Here is a 23,539-nt window from a genome sequence, read left to right on the forward strand (position 1 = left end):
GTGAATTTGCACCACTTTTTGTAGTCACCCTCTAATAAATACATCTCTACCTGTTTTTTTTTTTTTTCTTTAATTACTTCTCTCCTTTTTTCCTCATTGGAGTCAATAATCTTACAGTTTTGTTTTTAAAGCCTCACCTTCCACCTGTCTTAAGTTACACTCCCTTATAGAGTTTCTAGCTTGGAATTACCCCATCCTATATCCAAACACTTTGGAATTTACTGTCGTAGGATCTAGAGTCCTCCCATGTGAAAGGTTTCCTTCCTTTGCTCTTACAAAGTCTGAACTTCCTTTGTGAGGACCATTACTTCTTTTAAAGCTCTTGTCACTCCTACATCATCTACAGCTTCCTCCTCCTCAATCTTTATAGTCCTGAATAGCAGTCCTCTTTGTTGTTTCTTCTACTTTCTGAGAAATGAAATTGTCAATATGCTATCAACTTATCAGGTGCTCTACTTTTACCAGAATGAAACCTCTCACCCATGCTGGGAGAGGTGACATTTCCCGTTACTACTGTATATAGTGTCTATATCTATTTTGTTATCTGTATTAGGCCATCACTGTCGACCACAAGAGCATCATTAGAATAGAACATACCTTGCCAGTGTCACAAGTTTCAGTGATGTTTGCCTCCATGTGTTAATCTTCTAAATTTCCTTTTCTTATTTTCCATGTTCTACAGATTGTTATTAGGAATAAGGCCATTAGCTTTGCTCTCCATCTACCTGATTTTTCACTGATAAATTATTGGAAGGCTCTATTATTCTTTAGGTACCACACCAGCACCTCTGTGTGGAGGCTCTTCTGATTTTACATGATTTATTGAAATTTCAGACCCTACCCTATCATCAGCTTTAATCCATACCGTCATATATCTCATAAGGGAAGTGATATCTATCTTCTTATATCCTCTCTCTATATATCCTTCTCAGCTCCATGTGTGTATGTGTGTGTGTATATTCCCTTTAGTTTCTTGTGGCATGTGGTAGATTTGGAGGCGGTGTACTTAAGAACCCTGAGCAAAAGTTATACTATTTCCTAGATAACTATCTTTTAACTAAAATGATAGAAACAGAGTTAAAAATCACAGGGGAGAAAATGAAGGACAGAAAATAAACTCAAAGCAGGGCTTCTGCAAAAATAGAAAACCTTTCTTTAGGTTATACCGAGTTTCATTACAATAAATACATCTGGAGACCTTCTCATCATGGTGGCCAAACTTTTTTTAAGTCAGATGAACAGCTGATGTATTGAGAACAGATTTTATTTAGCAAACATTCATATAGCACTCACTCTGGAATACAGTTCTCAAGTGCTTTATAAACAATAAATTAGTTTACTAAATTAATCATTTAATCCTCATAACAAATAAATCCATTTTTCAGATGAGGAAACTGAAGCTTAGAGAGGTCAAGTGACATCCTTAAGGTCACAGAACTAGTAAGCAAGAGCTAGAATTTGAATTCAAGAAGTCTGCCTTAAGCCAGTGCTCTAACCACTACATAATTGCAGTCTCTTCAGTTTATTTTCTTTCTAAAGTTCCAATGAGAAAAATGTTAAAAATGTTAAAACCTATACTGGAAAATGGGCATGAAACATTATTAATAAAACAATAACTAAGGACTTTATCAGATGAGAAATACCTTGACCTTCATAGTTATAACTTAACCAAAAGCTGTTGAATTATAATAATGTTCTCTCCCTATTAATTATTGTCTCCTTGGTTCTCCCCACACTTCCCAACTTTCAAATTACATCGTTAGTATCTGGCTCTTCTTTGACCACAAACTCCTTTTGGTTGGTTGTGATATGTTGTGGGATTCTGGGAAGTTTATTGATTGTTTCCAGGGTCAGACTAATGACATCCTTTCATCTATTTCTCTTTTAGCTTAAGTATAATTTTGCCTGATACTTATTTCTGCCTGCCCATATCCATATCTAATCTTCCATATTTGTTTTGCTAGCATCAGAAATTAATTCTTTCCATGTGTCTGCATGGATTCTGTGTTCTTCTTTTCTGAATATATTGCTCTTGTTTTAAAAGAAACTCTGTTGTAGTTAATTTCACATAATATAGCCTACCATGTACATAAACTTACTAGTAGCTCTGAATTAATCTGTGAAGGGCTTCAATACTTGAATACCTTGGTAGGACATCTTTCTACCATAGTGAAGGGAGCCCCAAGTAACTAAATCAGTAAACATAAGGCTAAGAATTCTAATACCTGCCTTTCTTCTCAACATTTTGTATTTTAAAATATGTTATGCTTTCCTTTTTGGTAGTTATGACATCTCCCTGGCTGTAGTACAGTCTATCTATAAATTAATGATAAGAGCTTTAGAAGTATTAGCTCCTTGTAAATCACAGGCCCCTAGCCTTATCAAAGCTTTGACAAGTTATAACATTAAGTTGTCACTAGACTGCTGGTGACTTAATTAAACTAATTATTACTCATAAAAACCATGAGCTTAAGTACGTATATTTTACTATAGTTGCCAGAGATTCTAGCTTTCCTTGTCCAAGAAATATTCTTTTTAAGATTTTATTTATTTGAGAGAGAGGGGGGAAGAGAACATGGGAGGGGGGAAAAGGAGGAAGGCCAGAGGAATAGGGAGAAGCAGACTCCCTGCCTAGCAGGGAGCTTGACGCACTGTGGGGCTCCATGTGAGGCTCCACCCCAGGACCCTGAGATCATGACCTGAGCTGAAAGAGGACGCTTAACCAACTGAGTCACCTAGGCACCCCATGTCCAAGAAATATTTGACAAAGACCCTTCTGTTGTTGATCTATGGGCCATGGTATTTCTCAGAAGAATTAATTTGGTTTACTGTGAGCCATGTAAACTTTCAAATGTAAACATACATTATTCATTAAATTTTTGTTGACTTCCTTTCCTATGCCAGGCACAGTGCTAGATATTGTGGCAGATGCAAAGATGTATAAGATGTAGTTTTCAAAAAAAAAAAAAAAAAAAAAAAGATGTAGTGTTCTCATTGTCAAGGAGTTTATAATCTAGTAAATGCACAAACTGTTAATGTTAGAATATATATAAGGGCCCTAAGAAGTATTTAAGAAAACTAATAAAAAAATTCGTATTCTAAAAAAAAAAAAAAAAATTCGTATTCTAAAAAAAATACTTCTAGCTGGGGAAGAATCAAAGAATACTTAATGGCTAGACATCAGCATTTAACTGGTACCTTATTTTTAGGTTACGTTTTGATAACTAGAGTTGAGAGGGTGGGAAAGAAGAGGGACTAATTCTATATCCAGACAACACTGTTCAAATAGCACCATGTAACAAAGTAGGAGGTAAAAGGTAAAGGGTGGGGTAAAGTACTAAATATCACCTTTTATTCCTATTGTCAAACATACCACAGGGCTGCTGGGTGACTCAGTCAGTTAAGCATCCAATTCCTGGTTTTGGCTCAGGTCATGATCTTGTGGGTCCTAATATTGAGCTGTAGGGCTCGCACTCAGTGGGGAGTCTGCCTGAAGAGTCTCCCTTGCCTCTCCCCCAACTCACTTGCATACATTCTTGTTCTTGCATCCTCTCTATCTAAAATAAATTAATTGAGCAGCCCAGGTGGCTCAGCGGTTTAGCACCACCTTCGGCCCAGGGCGGGATCCTGGAGACTTGGGATCGAATCCTGCGTCGGGCTCCCTTCATTGGAGCCTGCTTCTCCTTCTGCCTGTGTCTCAGCCTCTCTCTCTCTTTCTGTCTCTCATGAGTAAATAAATAAAATCTTTTAAAAAATAAAAATAAATAATAAATCTTTTTTAAAAATTTAAGAATAAAAAAAGCCCCACATCACATCCTTAATAGGATGAGATTTGAGAAAAAAGATGAAATCTAATACCCAATTGAGAATAGTTGGTTAAACAACCTAGAAAAATTCTCACTGTCTTAATATTATTATCTTTGGTTATCTCCAAAATCAAATTTATTCTTTTTAATTCTAAAATATAGTTTTAATGGATTCCACTTATTTACCTTAAAGCTGCATTGTGACAACACAACATATTGGTATAATATTCTCTTGGAAGCATGAAGATTACTTGTGTTTTGGAATAACTTCATTTAGGTTTTTCCAGCTTGCACCTATAAATCAGAGTCATGCTGTTCACTTTTGATGTTCTTCCTCCTTTTCCATCCTGTCTGTCCCTAGGCTAGCTAGCCCACAGGTCAGTAAAGAGGAATCTCACCAAAAATAAGAGACTCTTTTCACTTCAAAAAAAGGGACTCTCTTACTTCTCCTTGGAAAGCCCCAATTTGTGTCTTATAACAAAATGAAATAAATGAGCATTGGAGCATATTAAAAATATTTCTTAAAATTCTAGCTCAAAATTACAAATTACTTCTTTTTTTCATTATTGATACTTACATAATATTTAAAGCCTTAAAATCATAAGCTCTAGCTTTACAATATTAATTTTTTACAATATTAATTTTTTTACAATATTAATTTTTAAAAGACAGTAATCAGCCCATTAAGTATTATTACCTTTCAAAATATGTAGAGAAAACATACTGTGTAACTTTGATAAATGCGTGTATTTAAAAGGGCATAAAGACATTATCCTGTAATATGCCAGGCTTTTCATTTCAGTTATTTCTCCCCTAAAAAAAATAACCATGATTCCTGCATGTACTGTAGATGGCAATACTTATATGGAAATGGAAGTTTGAGAATGATTAGCAGATAGAGTCTTAAATGAGTAAGGTTCAGTTGAAATGTTCTTAATTTTTCTCGTTCACTGGATTTTTAAAAAATAATAATAAACTTTCTTTTTCACTCATGATGTTTCCATTCAGTTTTATTTCACCATCACCTGACCTTCTTCCCCACCTCACCTTTGTTTCAGAAATCACATGTTATACAACCATTTTCTCTTTAGATGGCAGTGATTGGAAACCAAGTGATTATGCACACAGGATCCTGTGTAAAGTGCTGTAGAAGTATTTTTTCTCAGGCAGGTTGAATGCCACATGGCCTTGCTGTAAATTCCAATAGGGACAGGGAAAATACTGTCATGTATGTTTCAAATACACCATCATTAAACATCTACAGTTCCAAGGTTGATGAAGTCTATCTTTGCATGGAGGGAAGTAGCTCATTCTCAATAGCTCATAGCTCAATATGGAAAACTCTCATTCTCCTTAACATTAGGAATTTGGGGACACCTGGGTGGGTTAGTGGTTGGGCAACTCCCTTTGGCCCAGGACCTGATCCTGGAGTCCTGGGATCGAGTCCAACATTGGGCTCCCTGCATGGAGCCTGGTTCTCCCTCTGCCCACATTTCTGCCTCTCTCTGTGTGTCTCTCATGAATAAATAAATAAAATCTTAAAAAAAAAAAAAAAGGAATTTTGCTGTGGGATTCACTCAGTAAATATATATTAAATGATATTACATGTTAGGCCCTGTGCTGGGTAAGCACCTTGCACTATATACATAAAAGAGCATGGTGTCTACCCTCAGACACCCCTTCCAAGCATAATAAAGTATAATAATTCTTATAATAGAGGCATGTAGAAGATAAAGTAAGGCACAAAACAGAAATAAATGGCTGTAGCAGATACTACAAAACATTCACAACATACTTTTTTTTTTTTTAAGATTGTATTTATTCATGAGAGAGAGAGAGGCAGAGACACAGGCAGAGAGAGTAGCAGGCTCCATGCAGGGAGCCCGACATCCCGGGTCTCCAGGATCATGCTGAAGGCAGCGCTAAACCACTGAGCCACCCGGGCTGCCCCACAACATACTTTCTAAGCCTACTGGCCTCAAACTCCTTCACAACACAGTTCTTGAGGAAGCTGCTCTTGTTCTATCAAAAACAAAAACCCCACATGCAAGAAGAAGCCTTTTGCCTATCATTGGCATAGTGGGAGAAGTGTCTACCTAGAAGTGGTATACATTATGCCACCAATTGTGCAAAGAAGGGGAAAGAAAACACACACACTTTCTTGCTTGTTCATGTCTCTTGAGAGGGCTACCCAAGAAGCAGATAGTATTGGTTGCCACTGGGGAGAGGAGCTAGGTGGCTAAGGGATAGGGTGAGAGGGACACTCTTCAATGAATACCCTTTAGTTTCTTTTGACCATGTGGATTTATTACCCATACAAAAATAAGGCTTTATTCACTTTGTATATCACATTACCACATGAAGAGAATATATATACCAGTTGTCTTTTATTTGGTGCATTCTACAACTTACTAAACTCCTAAACATATAGTAGATAGCAAACAGGTATTGCTAAGGATCATGTAAGTATCTGTAACATTTTTTGTTTTGGTTACAGGGAACTTCCCACTCTATTTTTCACAGCTCTCAACTAGTATATACTGATAAACATCAAGTGACTGTGAGTAGGAGTGGTTCCTCCCAGAGAAGCCAACTGTAGATTTTGTATACAGCGAGGAGCTATGTGTTTTGTTTTTGTTTAGTTTTGTTGTTTTAGTGGAAGTTACAGATGGTATAGGCCAAAACCCATGGCAGAAAACAGATTATGAACAGAAAAATTATGGGTCAGCAAATATCTTTGGTATTGCTCAGAATTTAGAGCAACTTTAGCAGATTTCCTTGATGAGAAGAATTTTTTGCGATATGTTATCAGAAGAATCATTATAGGACATGTAGAGTCATCAGCTCTCTTGAAATAAATTTTTGTAGCTGAAAATTTTCAAAAGTGCTCTAAATGTGTAAAACTCCAGAGTTCTACACATTCACTGGGTGGCTTAGTCAGTTGAGCATCTGACTCTTTGTTTTGGCTCAGGTCATGATCCCAGGGACACAAAATCGAGCTCTGCATTAGGCTCCATACTCAGTGAGGAGTCTGCTCAAGATTCTCTCTTTCTCTCTCTCCCTTTCCCTCTACCCCTCCCCCATGCATGCTTTCTCTCTGTTTCTTAAAATAAATAAATCTTAAAAAAAAAAAAGACACCACAGAAACTCCACAGAAATAGCTATAGCCCATGTCTCCACAGAAATAGCTATAGCCCATGTCCGTAGAAATTATATATATATTTATGGGATAAAGATGATATTGAGAATTTTAAGGAAACAGAATTTTAGGTCTAGTTGAAGCCTGATCAGTAGAATAGAATGAAAATCAAGTATACATAAGGAATACATATTACCTATTTTATATACATGCATATATGCTAAAGTTCAGAATATAGTCAGTAGACATTAATTGACTGGTTAATCTTTATGAACTCTATTTCTTTAACTTTGAGAATAAAAAATAGCTAACACTATGGTAGCGTATAACAATTTAGAGATCACTTCTGCAGTGTTTATATTACTTGATCATGTGTTCAAGAATTTATTTGGGGGAGGGTTCATATTTTAGTGAAAATCCTCTTTTCTTCTGACTTCCACCTCCTTGTATGGTTATGGACACGTAAATACTTTTGATTTAAAAAGAAAAAAAAAGCAGTTGAGGGACACCTGGGTGGCTCAGCGGTTGAGCATTTGCCTTTGGCTCAGGTCATGATGCCGGGATCCAGGGATTGAATCAAGCATCAGGCTCCCCATGGAGAGCCTGCTTCTCCCTCTGCCTGTGTCTCTGCCTCTCTCTGTGTGGCTCTCATGAATAAAATAAAATCTTTTAAAAAAGAAAAAAGCAATTAAGTGAACTTTTCTTGACATACTTAGCCTGTTAACTAAGAAGAAAATCTCCCATCTATGCTGTAAAATGGTCTTTCCACCCTTCATTACATAATTTTTGCTTGACCCTTCATAAGTCCTTGAGCAAAATAAAGCTTGGCAAGACAGTTCAAAACTGGGTCTATCATCCCTTCTTTCTTCTCCTTTGTAACAGGTAAGAATTCCTTTCCAAGTTTCTGGATTTTTTACTTGGTCTGTTTCTTCCAGTTGTAAGGAATCCTTTCCTAACATATACTTCCCCTCTGCTCTCAAACTTCCATTTCCCCTTTTCTTTCATTCATTAGCGCATTCACTCATGCAGCACATTTTATTTTATTTTTTTTTTAAAACAGGGCCAATTTGTTTTTTTTTTTTTAATTTTTATTTATTTATGATAGTCATACAGAGAGAGACAGAGAGGCAGAGACACAGGCAGAGGGAGAAGCAGGCTCCATGCACCGGGAGCCCGATGTGGGACTCGATCCCGGGTCTCCAGGATCGCACCCTGGGCCAAAGGCAGGCGCCAAACCGCTGCGCCACCCAGGGATCCCCCATGCAGCACATTTTAATTGATCATCTGAAACATCAGGCCTTGTTATTTGTGCCAGGGATACTGTGATCAAAACAGAAAAAACTCCCTGCCCTCTTGGAGCTCAAATTGTTTTTGATATACATGTGCCATCAGGGGTGCCCCTCATATTTTGGTCTGTGAATGTTGCCCTAGAGTCGTTCAGTGCACAGCCACCTCAATTCCACATGGTGGCCTTGTCTACTAAGCTTAATTTGGATGTTTGTCAAAATTAATTTCCTATAATAAAGTCAGTTGCCACATTCCATTGTTGCCAGAGAGCAACCCTTTGCTTTAAGGAAAGCATGCAGTCATCTCCATGGGGTGGAAGAAGATTCTGTAGAGAAACCAACCTTTGTCTTCCTTTGTCTGTCTTTTAACACAGACTAACTGTGTTAAAGCTGCTCTAAAATTCACTTACCACTTTTTTCATCACCTAAAGTAGTGATTGGAGGATATTTTTCTGTGCTTTTAAGGAGTTCTCTAATTATTTTCTTTCTTCCTTTCTTCCTTTCCTCCCTCCCTCCCTCCCTCCATTCTTTCTTTTTTTCTTTCTTTTTGTACAGCAAAACATAGGACTTTTTTTCTAGTTTTCTTTCCCTCAATCATCACAGCATCTTTTTTTTTTTCTTTTTCTTTTTTTCTGAGCTATGTAGTGATTCTTCTACCTTGATTTGTGATCAGTAAATGACCACAGAAGTCTGTGCCCTGAATTGTGAAGACAAAGTTGCATTTCTTGTATTTATTAGGGAGAGATATTTGGAAATAGAATTGCATTGGATTCCGTTGTACTATTATCTTGCCTTGTGAGTCTGGACAGTTCTAAATTCTTTAAACCTTAGGTTTTCCTTGTAATCAACATATGAAGCTGAACATACTTATTGATAATTTCACACACACATGCCTCCCCCTCCCTGAAATAACTCTGAATTTATCTAAGAAAGCTATTATGTCAAGACTCATTACTAGAACAAACTGTGTATTTGAAGAATAATTCTTTGTGCATGTAGGGTTGGAAACATTGAGAAGTGTGTTTGCACACCTATTATAGTTAGAATCAGATGGAAAGGTTTAGAGATTGTGCAATTAGGGAATGTTTTCTACCCACAAATTCCCTAGTTGTGTGCTTCATATTCATTAACAGGCCCAAGGATGCTTGAGCTCAAATCTACTTTGGACACTAATTTTCCTAAATATTTTGTTTCCTAGATCTTTGCTAAAATGATCAACAGCATTAGGTATCAGTTCCATCAAAACTTTCCTCCATGAGGTGGCTTGTTTGTCCTGTGATCTTTTCCATGTCCAGCATCCTACAGCTCCCATCTCTGTTGCAAATTGCATCCTTTAAAGACCAGTAAGGGACCTCTATTTCAAATAACTCAGGGACATATGCTAATCATGTGTAAGACATGAGGGCTCCCCAGCCTCACTTCCCTCTTGGCATTTTATTTGCTTCATTCTTTTTTAGACTTCAGACAAGATTAGCTCTCTCAAATCCCTTTCCTCTTTCAATTCTTGTTCCCTATTTTTAGTATTTCATAACTAAATGTCTTAACCTGGGGCAGGCAGCTTTCCATCATCTTCACCGCTTAATTGAAATGACACTCTTCAGTGTTACCAGTGACTACTGGGGGCATTGGGAGCTGGTATTTGTTCAGTATGTTCAGTGGAGCAAGCAGAAGGTGCCTGTGTGAAACACTTAAATGCAGCATCTCATTTAATTTCCACAACAGTTCCACAGATAGTGGTATTTCTTTCTTAAGGATGAAGGAACTATGGCTCAGAAAGGGTTAAGTAACTTGTCTCATAGCTAGTAGGTGGTAAAGTCACAGAATTAGATACACTTCCTTCCAAAACCCATATTCTTTCATCTGTAACAGATCTATTTATCCCTTCCTTCTTGAAATACTACTCTGGGCTCTTTGTGTCATGCTTTTTTGATTCTTTGGATCTCCATTGCTTTTTTTGTTATTAAGATTTATTTATTTATTTATTTGAGAGAGAGAGAAAACAAGTGGAGGGGCAGAGGGAGTGGGAGAAAGAATCCTCAAGCAGACTCCTTGCTGAGCATGGAGCCTGATGTGGCGCTCGATCGCAGGATCCTGAGATCATGACCTGAGCTGAAATCAAGAGTTAGACGCTTAACGACTGAGCTGCCCAGGCACCCCTGGATCTCCCTTGCTTTAATCAGTAACTCATACAGCTGGCTTGCTCTAGCTTCTCTCTTCCTCATCTAAATTTCTCAAAAGACTGGTATACAATTTATTTCTTGCTACCCATTTACTCCCTAACCCCTAAGGGATGGCTTACCCCCATCACTTCATTGAAACTGTTCCCACTGGAGCCATTGTAATTTCCTAATTGCCAATTCCAGTGGACATATTTTAGTCCTTGTATTAGTCTGTTTGAGCTGCTGTAGTAATACCATAAACTGATAAATAGCAAACATTTATTTCTCACAGTTCTGGATGCTGAGAAGTCAAGTTCATGTTATTGCAGATTCAGTGTCTAGTGAGGGTCTGACTCTGTGTTCATAGATAGCCATCTTTTCACTGTGTCCTCAAATGGCAGAAGGGGAAAGGAGATCTCTCTAGCCTCTTTTAGAAGGGTACTAATCCCATTCAGGAGGGACCTGCCCTCATAACCTAATCACCTCCCATCTCCAAATACTATCACATGAAGAGTTAGGTTTCAACATGTGAATTTAGTAGGGAGATATAAATACTCAGACCTTTTCTCTTATATTTGGTACTTTATTTTTTCTTCTTGAAACTGTGAAATCTGTGAGTCCATACTCATTCTTCTCCTTGTCCTCTGACCGTTGTCATCCCTTATTGAGCTCCTCTTCCCCCTTAAATGTTGATATTCTAAGGCTTCACCGTGATTGATCTCATCTACTTTGTGTGCTGTCAGGCTCCAAATCTATATCTCTACCTTAGACAAGTACTTCGAACTAAATATGTCCAAAACTGAACCTTTACTCCTATGGATATGACTGTTCTTCAAGCCAACCAACCCAAAACCCTGGAAGTGATCTCTGACTTCTCCTTCTCTATAATCCTCAAATCCAGTCATTCACCAAGTCTTGCCAATTTCACTTTCTAGTTATTTCTCAAATCAGTTCTCTTCCTTCCCTCTATTCCATAGCCTTCTCTTCAGATCCTTAGTAGCATCTGCTTAAATATCTGCTATATCCTCCTATTTGGTTTCTCATCTCCAGTTTTGTTTCTTTCAAATTCATCCTATTTTACAGGCAGAAATGACCACGTAACTCTCAAGCTTAATTTACAGTTTAACCGTAGATTTACATTTGTTGTCTTGACCAGGGAGATATCTGAATATTTCAAAAGACTTATTTGGGGAAAAGATGTGAACTGTGTTAGTAAGTTTGTTCCCCTTTCCAGTGTAGTTTTTATCTTCTCAAACTTTAGATATAATACCTCCTTACTAAGTGGAACAAATGAAACTCTAAATATACAATGCACATAACCATTTTCTCATTAACATTTTCTTTTTCTGCCTGTTTTATATGAAGGGACAGAAACTAAAAGACACTAATGAAGTTAGACACTGTGTTTAAGTAACCCTATGAAGTAAGCGTTTCCATTTTACAAACTGAAGTACAATTAAATCATTTCCTGGAATAAATAGATATAAGAAACAGGTCCAGAATTCAAATGCCAATCTAACTCCAAAGTCCATGCTCTTCCCTCAAATGCTAACAATTTGTTATGTTGTTCTCTGTTACAATTTCCAAACTGCGTATCTAGCCCTCCCCTCACTAGGTAGCTCTGAATTTGTTCATGCCTACATGTTAGGATAGCCTACTAATCCCAGAAATTGGGATGAATCCCAGAAAGTGGGATGAATAGGAAAATGATAATAGAAAGCAATGTTGCAGGAAAAGTAACCTGGCAATGGTCCATGAGAAACCTGTTTGCAAAACCAACCAGCAGACCTAATGGCATCTTGAACTAAAGTGATGACAGTCAAACTAAGAAAGAAGAAATGAATGTACTTAAATCAAGGAAGTAAAGACTCTTTGAAAATAAACATGTCTACTCTATTTTAATGAAAACTTAATTCTCTTAACATCTTAATCATTTAAGGTCTGTCAGACCTATATATTAACATATCACAATTTTGTGCTTTCATAGCCTAACAAAAACAATATGTAGTCTTTTTTATTTTTTTTTTACAGGGCAAAATCAGAGCTTTTAAATTTGAGTTTATTCTTCATTTAACTTTTAAAACATTACTATAGTTGAATATCAAAACAAAAACAATAGCAAGTAGTGAACTATTATTATAGTCCTTCACTTATTCACTACTGCATATAAAATGCCAACAGTGTTATTCACTGGCCCCCATTAAGAGGTCTGACACTGAACACCACCCCTAGGATGATGTTCACCATCCTCATATCCTTCCCCATTGTAATGGTGCCATTTTTCCTGATTGGGATCAAAGTCCACTAGTTCTACCTGGTTCATTTCATCAGTCTCTTCTATTTCTTCCTCTTAAGTAGGAATTTTTCCAGCAAAGAAAGTTTATCAGAAGAGAGAAAGCCATTCTCAGGGAAGTTTACCTTAAATTCAATGATTAGGCGACCCTTCTCATGTGGTCTACGATAAATTGACATGCCTTCATTTAGCACACACTTGATATCCCCATGCTTGACAATCTGACCTGGATGAGAGGTGATGACATTGGTTCAGTTGTCAAGAGTAGATACTGGCTTTTGGTTTTTTTTGTTTTTGTTTTTGTTTTTGTTTTTGTTTTTGTTTTTGTTTTGCACCAAAGGCATATCCTAGTTTTATTAAAGGGCCGCGCCGCAGAGTCAATATAAAAACACAAAAAGTCTCATCAGTTTAATAACAATAAAAAACCCCAAAAATGGAAAACTGAGGGGGCAGGGATGAGGCCCCTGAGCCAGGGGCACGGGGAGCCCTGCTCATGGCACCAGGCCTGGCCGCAGGGCCCCCTGGTATTGCTGTTGCTACGAGGTCGGGGAGCAGCGATTGTCCTGTGGGAGCCACCATTCACCTGGATCGAGGACCCTACTTCTTCTGGAGTGTGCTCAGCTTCTGCATGCCCCATATCTTGTCCAGCAGGCCAGAGATGAAGGCCTCAGTGGGTTTGTAACAGTCAACCAGCAGCTCCTTGACCCTGGTGGCCCGGGTATCATCACTTTCCATGTCCAGGAGTTCATCTACATCAATCTCTAACTCTGGGATCTCTTCTTCCTGGCAGTCATAGAGGCGAGTGAGCTGCTCCAGGATCCACTCCTCCAGGTTGAGGCGCTTCCGTAGCTCTTTGCGGTCGTACTTGACCGTGACCTTCCCGTGGTGCCTCACTGTGCCCTCGTCGTCCGCACCGCCTGGGCCCTCGCCTGCAGCCCCAGGGGGGCTCCCGGACGCCCCCCGGCTGGCTCCGGGCCGCTGGCTCGGGTTAGCTCGCGGGCTCGGCTCCGCGCGGCTCCGCGGCGAGGGCGGCGGCAGGGGCGCCCGCGGGCCGATACTGGCTTTTGAAAGCTGCGCAAGGCTTCAACCAGCTATATGTCCATACATATGAAAAGGTCTTCTCCTCATCAAGTAAAAATAACATGATCCTTCTGATCTAAAACAATGATAGTATTTCCTGGTTCCAGTCCTGGCTCTTGGTCTCCTTCACCATGGAATGTTATCTTCTGGCCATCTTTCATGCCTTTGTCAAAATGCACTTCTAGAATCTTCTCTCATACTATCTTCTTTCCATTGCAGCTTTTACATCTATCTTTATGACTGATCCATTCCCCAGCTCCTGGCACTCCATTCACACAGACTGAATTTGCTGAACCTTTCCAGGTCCTATCTGATGAATTCTTTTTTTTTTTTTTTTTTAAGATTTTTTTATTTATTTATCCATGAGAGACAGAGAGAGAGAGGCAGAGGGAGAAGCAGGCTCCATGCAGGGAGCCCAATGTGGGACTCAATCCTAGGACTCCAGGATCAGGCCCTGGGCTGAAGGCAGGTGCTAAACCGCTGAGCCACCCAGGGATCCCCTATCTGATTAATTCTTATTTGCATTCTTATTTGAGGTACATTGAGTTGTACCTCAGCAATTGGGACAACATTCAACTGCTCCTTTCTTACTACCTCGGCCTTCACATTTATCACAAATCAGTTTCTTTTGCAGAGCTAGTTTTCTTGTACCATCATATAAATCTTCTAAGGTTACTGAGAGCTAATGCACATTTATACCTCTCCTTTCTCTCTGCATCCTTCCTCCTCCTCCAAAAAACATATCAAAGATGTCTGTGGGGGAGCCAAAACCACCACCAGCTCCACCTTCTTTAATTGCCTGTTCTCCTTTGTCATATTAATTCTCTTTTCTTTGCATCAGAGAGTACTTCATAAGCTTGAGAAATCTGTTTAAACTTCTCTCCTTCATTTGGATTCTTATCAGGGTGGTACTTCAAGGCCACTTTCCTGTAAGCCTTTTTCAATTCCTCCTGGGTGGCATTGGGTTTGACCCCCAAAACATCATAGTAAGTGGTTTCTTTCATCATTTTCTACAGCCCCTGAGAGGGCCGAGGCCCATGTGGGGGGAGTGGGAAGGAGCGCACTGCTGGGCACAGCTCCGGCAGCCTCCGCTCCTCTGTGTCTCACCAAAGGTTCTGGAAATTTCCCCAATATGTATTCTTTTAAAACATACTGAGTCCTTTTATAGATATTATCTGATTTTATTCTCACATGTTTCTTTGGCGTAAGTAGTTGTATTTTTGTCATGTTACATATGAGGAAACCGGCTCAGAAGCTAAGTGACTTGCCCAGGGGTTAACAGCTCTCTAGTACTACACTGAATCCACATTCTGTGGTTTTTTTTTTTTTTTTTCAGAGATGTTCTGTTTCCCTGAAAACAAACAATATTTTTTTCAAATCAAATGATCACATTCTCAGCGTCTAAATACCAGCTTAGCAGCATATTATGAGTTGGTTAGATCAGGCATTGAGTAGATGAAGAACAGAAACGGATGATCTGATTCATGCCATGGGCTGAATTGTATACCCCTGCCAAATTCACGTGTTGAAGCCTGAACCACCAATGTTTAGGTTTAGATGAGGTCATGGTGGAGGGGTCCTCATGGGGAGATTAGTGTGCTTATGAGAAGAGGAAGAGACAGAGTTCTCTCTCTCTGCCATGCCAAGGACACAGTGAAAAAGCAGCAAGCCAGGAAGAAACCCATTACCAGAACCTGACCACACTGGCACCCTGATCTCAAACTTCCCAGCCTCCAGAACTGTGAGAAATACATTTCTGTTGTTTAAGCCACCCAGTCTATGATCTTTTGTTATGGCAACCGAAGCGGATTAGGATAGTTCATAAAATTATTTTCTTCTGATGACTCCCAACTGCAGTATTTTGTAGAATTAGATACTTGCCTGGTCTACATCTTACAAGCAGGATTCTTGTTCCCTTTGACAGGTGGCAGATACTAGGCACGTTTTTTATTCTGCATTTCATACATTTCCAGTAAATGAAGCCATACTGTTGCTATGTCAACTCACATTCATATGGCATGTCACATTCAAACAAGTTTCTCATTCACATGAATTATCCTGCCTTGTCTACCTATGGAAAATCAAGGGCCTTCTGCTCTGTTCTCTATTTAAAAAATTAGAAAAGTTATAAAATCTTTTTTTTAAAAAAAAGGGGGCAGCCCCGGTGGCACAGTGGTTTAGTGCCACCTGCAGCCCGGGGTGTGATCCTGGAGACCCAGGATCGAGTCCCACGTCGGGCTCCCTGCCTGGAGCCTGCTTCTCCTTCTGCCTGTGTCTCTGCCTCTCTCTGTGTGTGTCTCTATGAATAAATAAATAAAATCTTTAAAAAAAAATTAGAAAAGTTTTTGAAACAGAATGCTTGATAGGAATGTTGTACATAGTGGTCATAGAGTTGGTGGTTTATAAATCATTTCACTATCACCAGTGTTACCACTCAACTCAGACTATTTCCTAGCATTCTGTACACATACGTTCTAATTTTATCATGCTTTAAAAATACTGTGGCTACTACTTCCTGGATAGTCATCAACTTGTAAACCATTCTTTTCTTTGTTTTAAAACTTACCCAGGTAAATCTTCTCGGTTTACCAGTTTCTGTTTTGGAACATCATGCCTTTGAAAGCAGATTATTTTGTTTGTTTATTCCCATTCATAGGTATCTTTGGGGTGTGTGTGTGTGTGTGTGTGAGAGAGAGAGAGAGAGGGAGAGAGAGAGAGAGAGAGAAAGAAAGAGATCATAGTCATTTCTAAGGCAACCAATTGTGTTTTGAGACAGCAAATAATCTCAAGGACAGCTGTGATGCCACCTACCTTAAGAAGTATCGTTTTTCTAATGCTATATTCCTAGATATATGCAGGTATTAGGAAAAAACAAAATTTAGTTCAAGTAAACACCTTTGAATTAGCATGTAGAATCAGCCTGGATCCCCTCACTTTTTGACTCTGTAGCATATCAGAAGGTCTTAGTAATTTTCTATTAGGTTATTCGTAAAAATTAATATCTTCACCTATAGTATGAATATAATTTTGATGAAATCTTAAAGTCCCACTTCTAGGCTAGGTGTATATATTTACAAAGTAGGGTAAAATACCTTACAAAGTATATTTTTTTACGTTAGATTTTTAAAATTATGAACATTTAAAAAAATCTCTTACTATCTTCAAAAATATTGACAATTATGGCTGTACTATTAATGCAAGAAATTATTAATTTGGAAATCGAATGTACTGCCTCACATACTTGGGGTTTTTTAGTTTTAGTTTTTTGGTTTGTTTTTAGACACATGGCAGTGTGAAGGTATTTCATATTGAATGAAAATACAGGAAGACTTTGACCTCCCATGCCATATCCTTCTTTTTTGTCAAATCCTCCCTCAGAGGAATCTTTAGAAAAGACTGGGTGCATCAGAGAGATCCAGATCAGAATTCTGTGCTATCATGTGCTAGTGATGTCATCTTGGGCAAATAAATAACTTCATTGCTTAGTTAACACTCTAAAACCAAACTTTCTGTCCCTTCCCCTCTCAGACCTAGTCTTCTTTCTGTATCCTCTATTTGGTTTGCAGTACCACTCTCCATTCAGTTACCTAAGCCAGCAATTCCAGGTTTTTCTACCTTTTTATTGTCCACTAAGTTAACAAATCCTGCCAATATCGCCTCCTAAATTAACCCTTCCAGTCCTGCACTAATATGGTAGCCATGAGCCAGTGGGGCTGTTGACCACTTGCAATGTGGCTGACCATATTGAGAATTGCTATAAGTGTGAAATACACACCAGATTTTTAAGATTTAGTATGAAAAAGGGATAGACACTATAGTGATTTTTACATTAATTTCATATTGAAATAATATTTTTGGTATAGTGGGTTAAGTAAAATATATTACTAATATTTATTTCATGTGTTTATTTTTGTTTTTTCATGTTGCTACCAAACTTTTATTTGTGGCTTATGTTCTATTTCACAAGGCCAGTACTTCTCTTGTTTACTTTGTCCTATGTTAGTTAGACTCTTCATCTCTCACTGCTGTCAAAGTCTAGTAACGGACCTCCCTACATTCTGAAGCTCAGTGAGAATGCTCTTTCTGAAATGAACATCTGAAAGTGTCACTGCACTGCTACTATAGCTCTTCAGAGGCTTGTCATCACATACTGGGCAGTGCACAGTCTTGATTGTTTGACTTCTGTGTCCCTTTCAGCCTCTCACCTTCTCAGCACCTCCTTCCCCCAACCCTGCACTATACGCTCCAGCAGTCCTCAAATTTCTGTCTTGCCCTAAACACATCATGCTGTTTCATTCATCTGTGCCTTTACATTTCCAATTCTTTAATGTAGAATGCTCACCCCATATCTCCCCCATCTTACTGGGGAGTTGCATTTTAACCTTTAACAACTTTCCAGAGGTCCCTCTTTTCTCCCTCCCTTGTAGAGATTCTACCAAACCTTTATTTACTCCCACTGAGCTCTGAGCTCCTTGAGGGTCGGGGCCATGTCTTATTCATCCTTATGTCCATCTGTGCTTAGGACAGTACCTGGAGCACAAATTACATTCATTTGGTAAGCTTTTGTATTAGTTATGTTTCATTAAAATCATATATATTACAGTGATTTGTTTACATGTCTGTCTCCCTGCTATGGAGAACTCTTGGAAGAAAAGAAGTGAATTTTATTGATACATAAAAATCCAAATATCCCAGCACCTCAAGTAGTGCCTGTGAGAGTGGACGCCATATTTGTTCAATTGAATTAAATAAATTCAGGTAGGACCTACTCTGAAATCTGCTGACTTTCAGGCTCAATCATTCAGAGGGCTATTGACTTGGAAGATCCCTAGGAATCCTTTTTTATCTTTAGTTTTTGGGATTACCTTGTGTGCTATTATTACTGTTTTTCCCTTCAGGTTTATTGAGATATAATTAACATAGAACATTGTGTAAGTTTGAGGTGTACAGCATAATGATTTTATATATATACATGTTCATATGTTTATGTATATATTTGTTTTTTTTAATTAATTAATTTATTTATTTGTGAGAGAGAGAGAGAGAGAGAGAGGCAGAGACATAGACAGAAGGAGAAGCAGGCTCCATGCACTGGGAGCCCGATGTGGGATTCGATCCCGGGTCTCCAGGATCGTGCCCTGGGCCAAAGGCAGGCGCCAAACCGCTGCACCACCCAGGGATCCCTATATTTGATATGTACATAGGGAAATGCTTACCACACTAAGTTTAGTGAACATTTCTATCACCTCACATAGATATAATTTTTTTCTTGTGATGAGAACTTTTAAGATCTACTCTTCTAGCAACTTTCAGATATATAATACAGTATTGTTAACTGTGGTCACCATGCTGTACATTACATCCCCAGAACTTATTTACCTTATAAACTGCAAGTTTATACCTTTTGACAACCTTCATCCATTTCCCCCACCTTCTTGTTGCTGTTTTTTTTAACCTTTAGATGTTTTTCATCCTATTTTATAAAGGTAGAATACATGTTGACTGGGGGAAAAAAAAGTCAAATAATATCAAATGATGGAACTTGAATATTCTCTCAGTCCTGCTTCCCAGAGGAAACCACTGATAAGAGTTAAGTGTGTGTCTTTCAAGACTGTTTTTACACATACACACATAATTATTTTTTACAAAAATAATGTCACTGAGTACAAAGTTTTGTAAGTGTATTTCAACAGTCAGATTAGGGTCATGTTCCATGTTATAACTTTGTTCCTGGGCTGGGCAAAGTGCTATTCTTAGCTGACTTATTTTACAATCCAGTGCTCAGTCCTCACACTGCTTGCAAAGAAGAAAGAGCTCCTATACCCACAGGGGTTGGAATATATGACCCTGCTGCAAGTAGAAAATATCTTTGGAGTCTTATTTGTTTTGTCTTAAAAGATGGTGTAGGGGCCCCTGGGTGACTCTGTCAATTAAGTGTCTGCCTTTGGCTCAGGTCATGATCCCGGGGTCCTGGGATGGAGCCCTGTGTCAGGGTCCCTGCTCAGCGGGGAGTCTGCTTCTCCCTCTCCCCATCTGCCCTTTCCCCACCTCATGTGTGCTCTCTCTTGCTCTCGCTCTCTCTCTCAAATAAATCAATTTAAAAATCCTTAAAGAAAAAGTTAGTATAGATCTTGCTTTTGAAGATACATCTCTGTTTTCATAAAAAACAAGGAAATCCTAAACAAACAAACAAACCTAAAGTAAAATTGTCAGTCCAGGAGGATATGCCTATTTGTCCTCTGGGCTTCAGGGTAGCCCCAATATATTGCCAAGTACTGTTTGTGTATACTCCAGTGTAAGAAATACAGTGTTAGGCTTTCAAACAAAAGTAGCTAGGGATTTCCCACAACTTAGGAAGGAGGGAGCAATAGATGGTACTGGAAAAATCATTTTCACAGTTAGCTACAGAATAAGGGACAGGATTAGGAAAGGAACATTTTGAAAAGAAAGGAGTTAGAATAGAGAGGTATTATTATAAGAGGGTTACTGATTAAGAGAATGGATTTAAGGTTAGAATTAACATAGGTTTGAAACCTGGCTTTGCTGTTTACTGGCCTGTGACCTTGAACTATTTCTTTAACCTTACTGAGCATCAGTTACCTCATTTGTAAAAGGGCATTAGGAATAGGATAGTAATAATGGTGCCAAAATCATAGGACATCTATGAGGATGAAATGATGATGTATATAAAGACATTTAAAGTGCTTCTGACCTGTCAGAATTGCTCAATAAATTATAGCTAAAGGGAGGAAAGTAGAAGATTCTTCTTTTTAGTTTACATGAATTTTTAACCTATATCTTGGAAAAAGAGTCTCAGATAGGTCTTCTATCAAGAACCAACTCAGTCCACCCATATCTCTGCCTTGAAGAGAGACTAATGAGCACACTTGTCTCATTTAATATCTAATTCCTCCTCTCACACCTCTCCCTCAAATCACATCCCCATTATTACTTCCTGTCATTTCCAGTTTCTGTGCCCCCATTTCTGCTAAGAAAAGCAGAAGTGAGGGAAATATGAGGGTTTGGGGATTTCTAAAAACTGTTCCTAAGTTCTCGTTGTTACCTTATATTGAACTGTAGCTCTGTGAATATAACATTTGCTGGATCTTTTCTCTGGGAAACAAAGGAATTTCCCCATTAGCTTTGCATTTTAACTTTTTAGAGGATGAGAATTATTGTATTAGGCACATACAGTATGAGAGTTATGCAGATGCAAGAGTTCATTACATCAAAGAAATTCTCTGTTGTTTTATTTTTCACTCTGCATTTTGCAAATGGGGAGACTCAGGCTGTTGACTTGCCTCAAGGGTGCAGGTACATTGCTGACCCTGAACTGCTGGTTGTTGTTGTTGTTTAAGATTGTATGTATATATTTGAGAAAAAAAGAGATTGTACGTGAGCAGGGAGGGGCAGAGGGGAGGGATTAAGAATCTCAAGCAGACTCCATACTAAGCCGGAGCCCCACTCAGAGCTTGATCCCAGGACCACAAGATCATGACCGGAGCCAAAACCAAGAGTCAGACACTCACCCAACTGAGCCATCTGGGCGCCCCCTGAACTGTTAGGTTTAAACATTTGAGGTTGCTCTTTTGTACCTCAAAAATGATAGAATATGAAGACCTTCATATGATTCATATTACAAAGCTTTTGTGTGCATGTGTGTGTAACATATCATAAAGAACACTTTAAGCGTAGATATATAGTGTACACAATAATGATAAAACTAACTCTCCTGTGCCTACCAGTCAAATTAAGCCGCTGTCTGTGTGCCCTAACTTATTTTTCTTCCTCCTACTAACCTCTTCTTCCCCCCATTCCCACAGCCTGAGTATGGTGTAAATAATTTCCTTGCTTTTCTCTATTTAGGTTTGAAAAACTGAATAGCAAGTTCAACCCTAGCTGTGTAAGGAAAGAGCAGTATTGCCACTATTAGATGACAAGTCCCCAGAGAAGGTGAACAGAATCTTTGGTTCATGGCTTCTCTGAGCTTGTAAGAGCCCTTTCTGGGGAAGTAAAGGCTCAAGGTTATGCACAAGCATTAGGAAACAGAGGTTTTACCTCAGTGAGGGCATCTGGCAGAGTTGTAGTTTGGATCAGTTACACAGCATTTGACAGAAATATGGTCAAACACAACAGGCTGCTGTTTACTACCTCTAAACTCGCATGGCTTTCCTCCAGATTTTAGGAGTAGATCAAAGCAAAAGCTTCTTGCATTTTCAGTAAAATGCAAGTCTTCACTGCAGCAGGGCATGGAGTGGGAGTATAGTAACTCCAGACTATGGTTAAGACAGTATAAGCTCATGCAGGCATTCTATGCTTAAATAAAAATGATGATGTGATGGCAGTGGGGATCGTGGTGATGACTGTCCCAGTGTGGCTCTCGCTTGAGTCACTTTCCAATCTGGATTGTTTGCCCTCCAAATCTGATACACAGCCATTATCCTGGAATCTTTCTTCATCATCCTCCTCCACTTCCCACTGCCTCTCTCCTATATTAGATCTGTTTCCTGTCTTCCTCTTTCTTGGGCTAGTGTCTTTAGTGGAAAACATTCTCCAGGAGCTTCTTAAGGAAGGATGCCTGGGAGGTAAAATTTTGGAGCGCTTTCATGTCTAAAAATGTCTTTATATTATTCTTATATATGAAGAGTGGCTGAAAATAGATCTCTAGGTTAGAAATAACATTGCTTTGTTTCCAGTGTTGGAAATCTGAAAACTTCTTTTTAAACTTTTTTTGCATTTATTTTATGCAGAATTTACTCCTGGGCCATAAGTTTTTGTTTCCTCTGGGATATCTTTTTCTTCTGTGTAACATCCTCTTCTGGCTTAGGGACAGTCTGCTCTTTTTCAGTAAGGATGATCTCAGTATGGCAGGGAGAGCTCACATATGGGTGAATCTGCCCGTGAACCCTGTAAATTCTACCCCGCATGTTGGGGGTTTTGTTCACCTGGATGTGCTCAATGACACAGAGACAGAGAACCTACATCTAGACCCTTAAGTTCAGCATTACCCTCTGCATTTTTAAGAATGTGCAGCAGAAATTCAGCACTCTTTTTGGGCCACCGACCCTATCTATATCCAGCTCCACTGTTTGGCCTAGACACACCTACCAACTCCACCATTGTAGCGACAGAATGGTACACATTGCTTTTGCAAAGTGACATTCTTCAGATACTTGGTGGCTTTTCAGATACGCATCCTCTTGATGGCCTGGGCAATTTCACATGTGTTCTTAAAGGAAACATGAAGATTGAACCTCTTGATTTGCATGATTTTGTAGGTTTTTCTGAGTCATGTAAGTAGCAAACCATTTTCAGAGATCATCTCAGGCTGCTTATGGGAAGAGTAGACATCTGAAGACATTCTGATGCCTGATCTTTTCTGTATGATCTGTTTTTTCTTTCTGGAAGCTTTTAGAATTATCTTTTTTATCTCTAGTATTCTAAGCTTTTATAGTAGTATGACTTGATATGGTCTGTTTTGCCATCCATTGAGTTGGGTATACAATGGACTATTTCATTCTAAAAACTCACTATCTTTCTGTTTTGGGAAATGTTCTTTTATTTTCTGGTGACTCCTTCTCTCTGTTTTCCCTGTTTGTTCCCTCCTACCTTCCTCTCTCCCTTCTCCTCTCTCTCTCTTCCTCTTTCTCTCTCTCTCTCTCTCTCCCCAGCTTCCCCCCCTCCCCCTCTCTCTCTTATCCAGATGTTAGCTCTCCCAGGCTGGTCCTCCAAATTTCTTACTTTTTACCTCTTTTCTCCTTTTTTAGGAAGTCTTC

At 38.9% G+C, this 23,539-nt stretch overlaps 1 protein-coding gene and 1 pseudogene across 3 annotated transcripts in view; one reads left to right on the plus strand and one right to left on the minus strand.

The window, feature by feature from the left end:
* Positions 1-23,539, plus strand: part of PRORP (protein only RNase P catalytic subunit) — a 133,123-nt gene that overhangs the window by 80,830 nt on the left and 28,754 nt on the right. The window lies entirely within an intron of this gene.
* Positions 13,077-14,770, minus strand: LOC112935336 (dnaJ homolog subfamily A member 1 pseudogene; annotated as a pseudogene).

The sequence above is a fragment of the Vulpes vulpes genome, chromosome 6, assembly GCF_048418805.1.
Source record: "Vulpes vulpes isolate BD-2025 chromosome 6, VulVul3, whole genome shotgun sequence".
In the NCBI taxonomy this organism is placed as follows: domain Eukaryota; kingdom Metazoa; phylum Chordata; class Mammalia; order Carnivora; family Canidae; genus Vulpes; species Vulpes vulpes.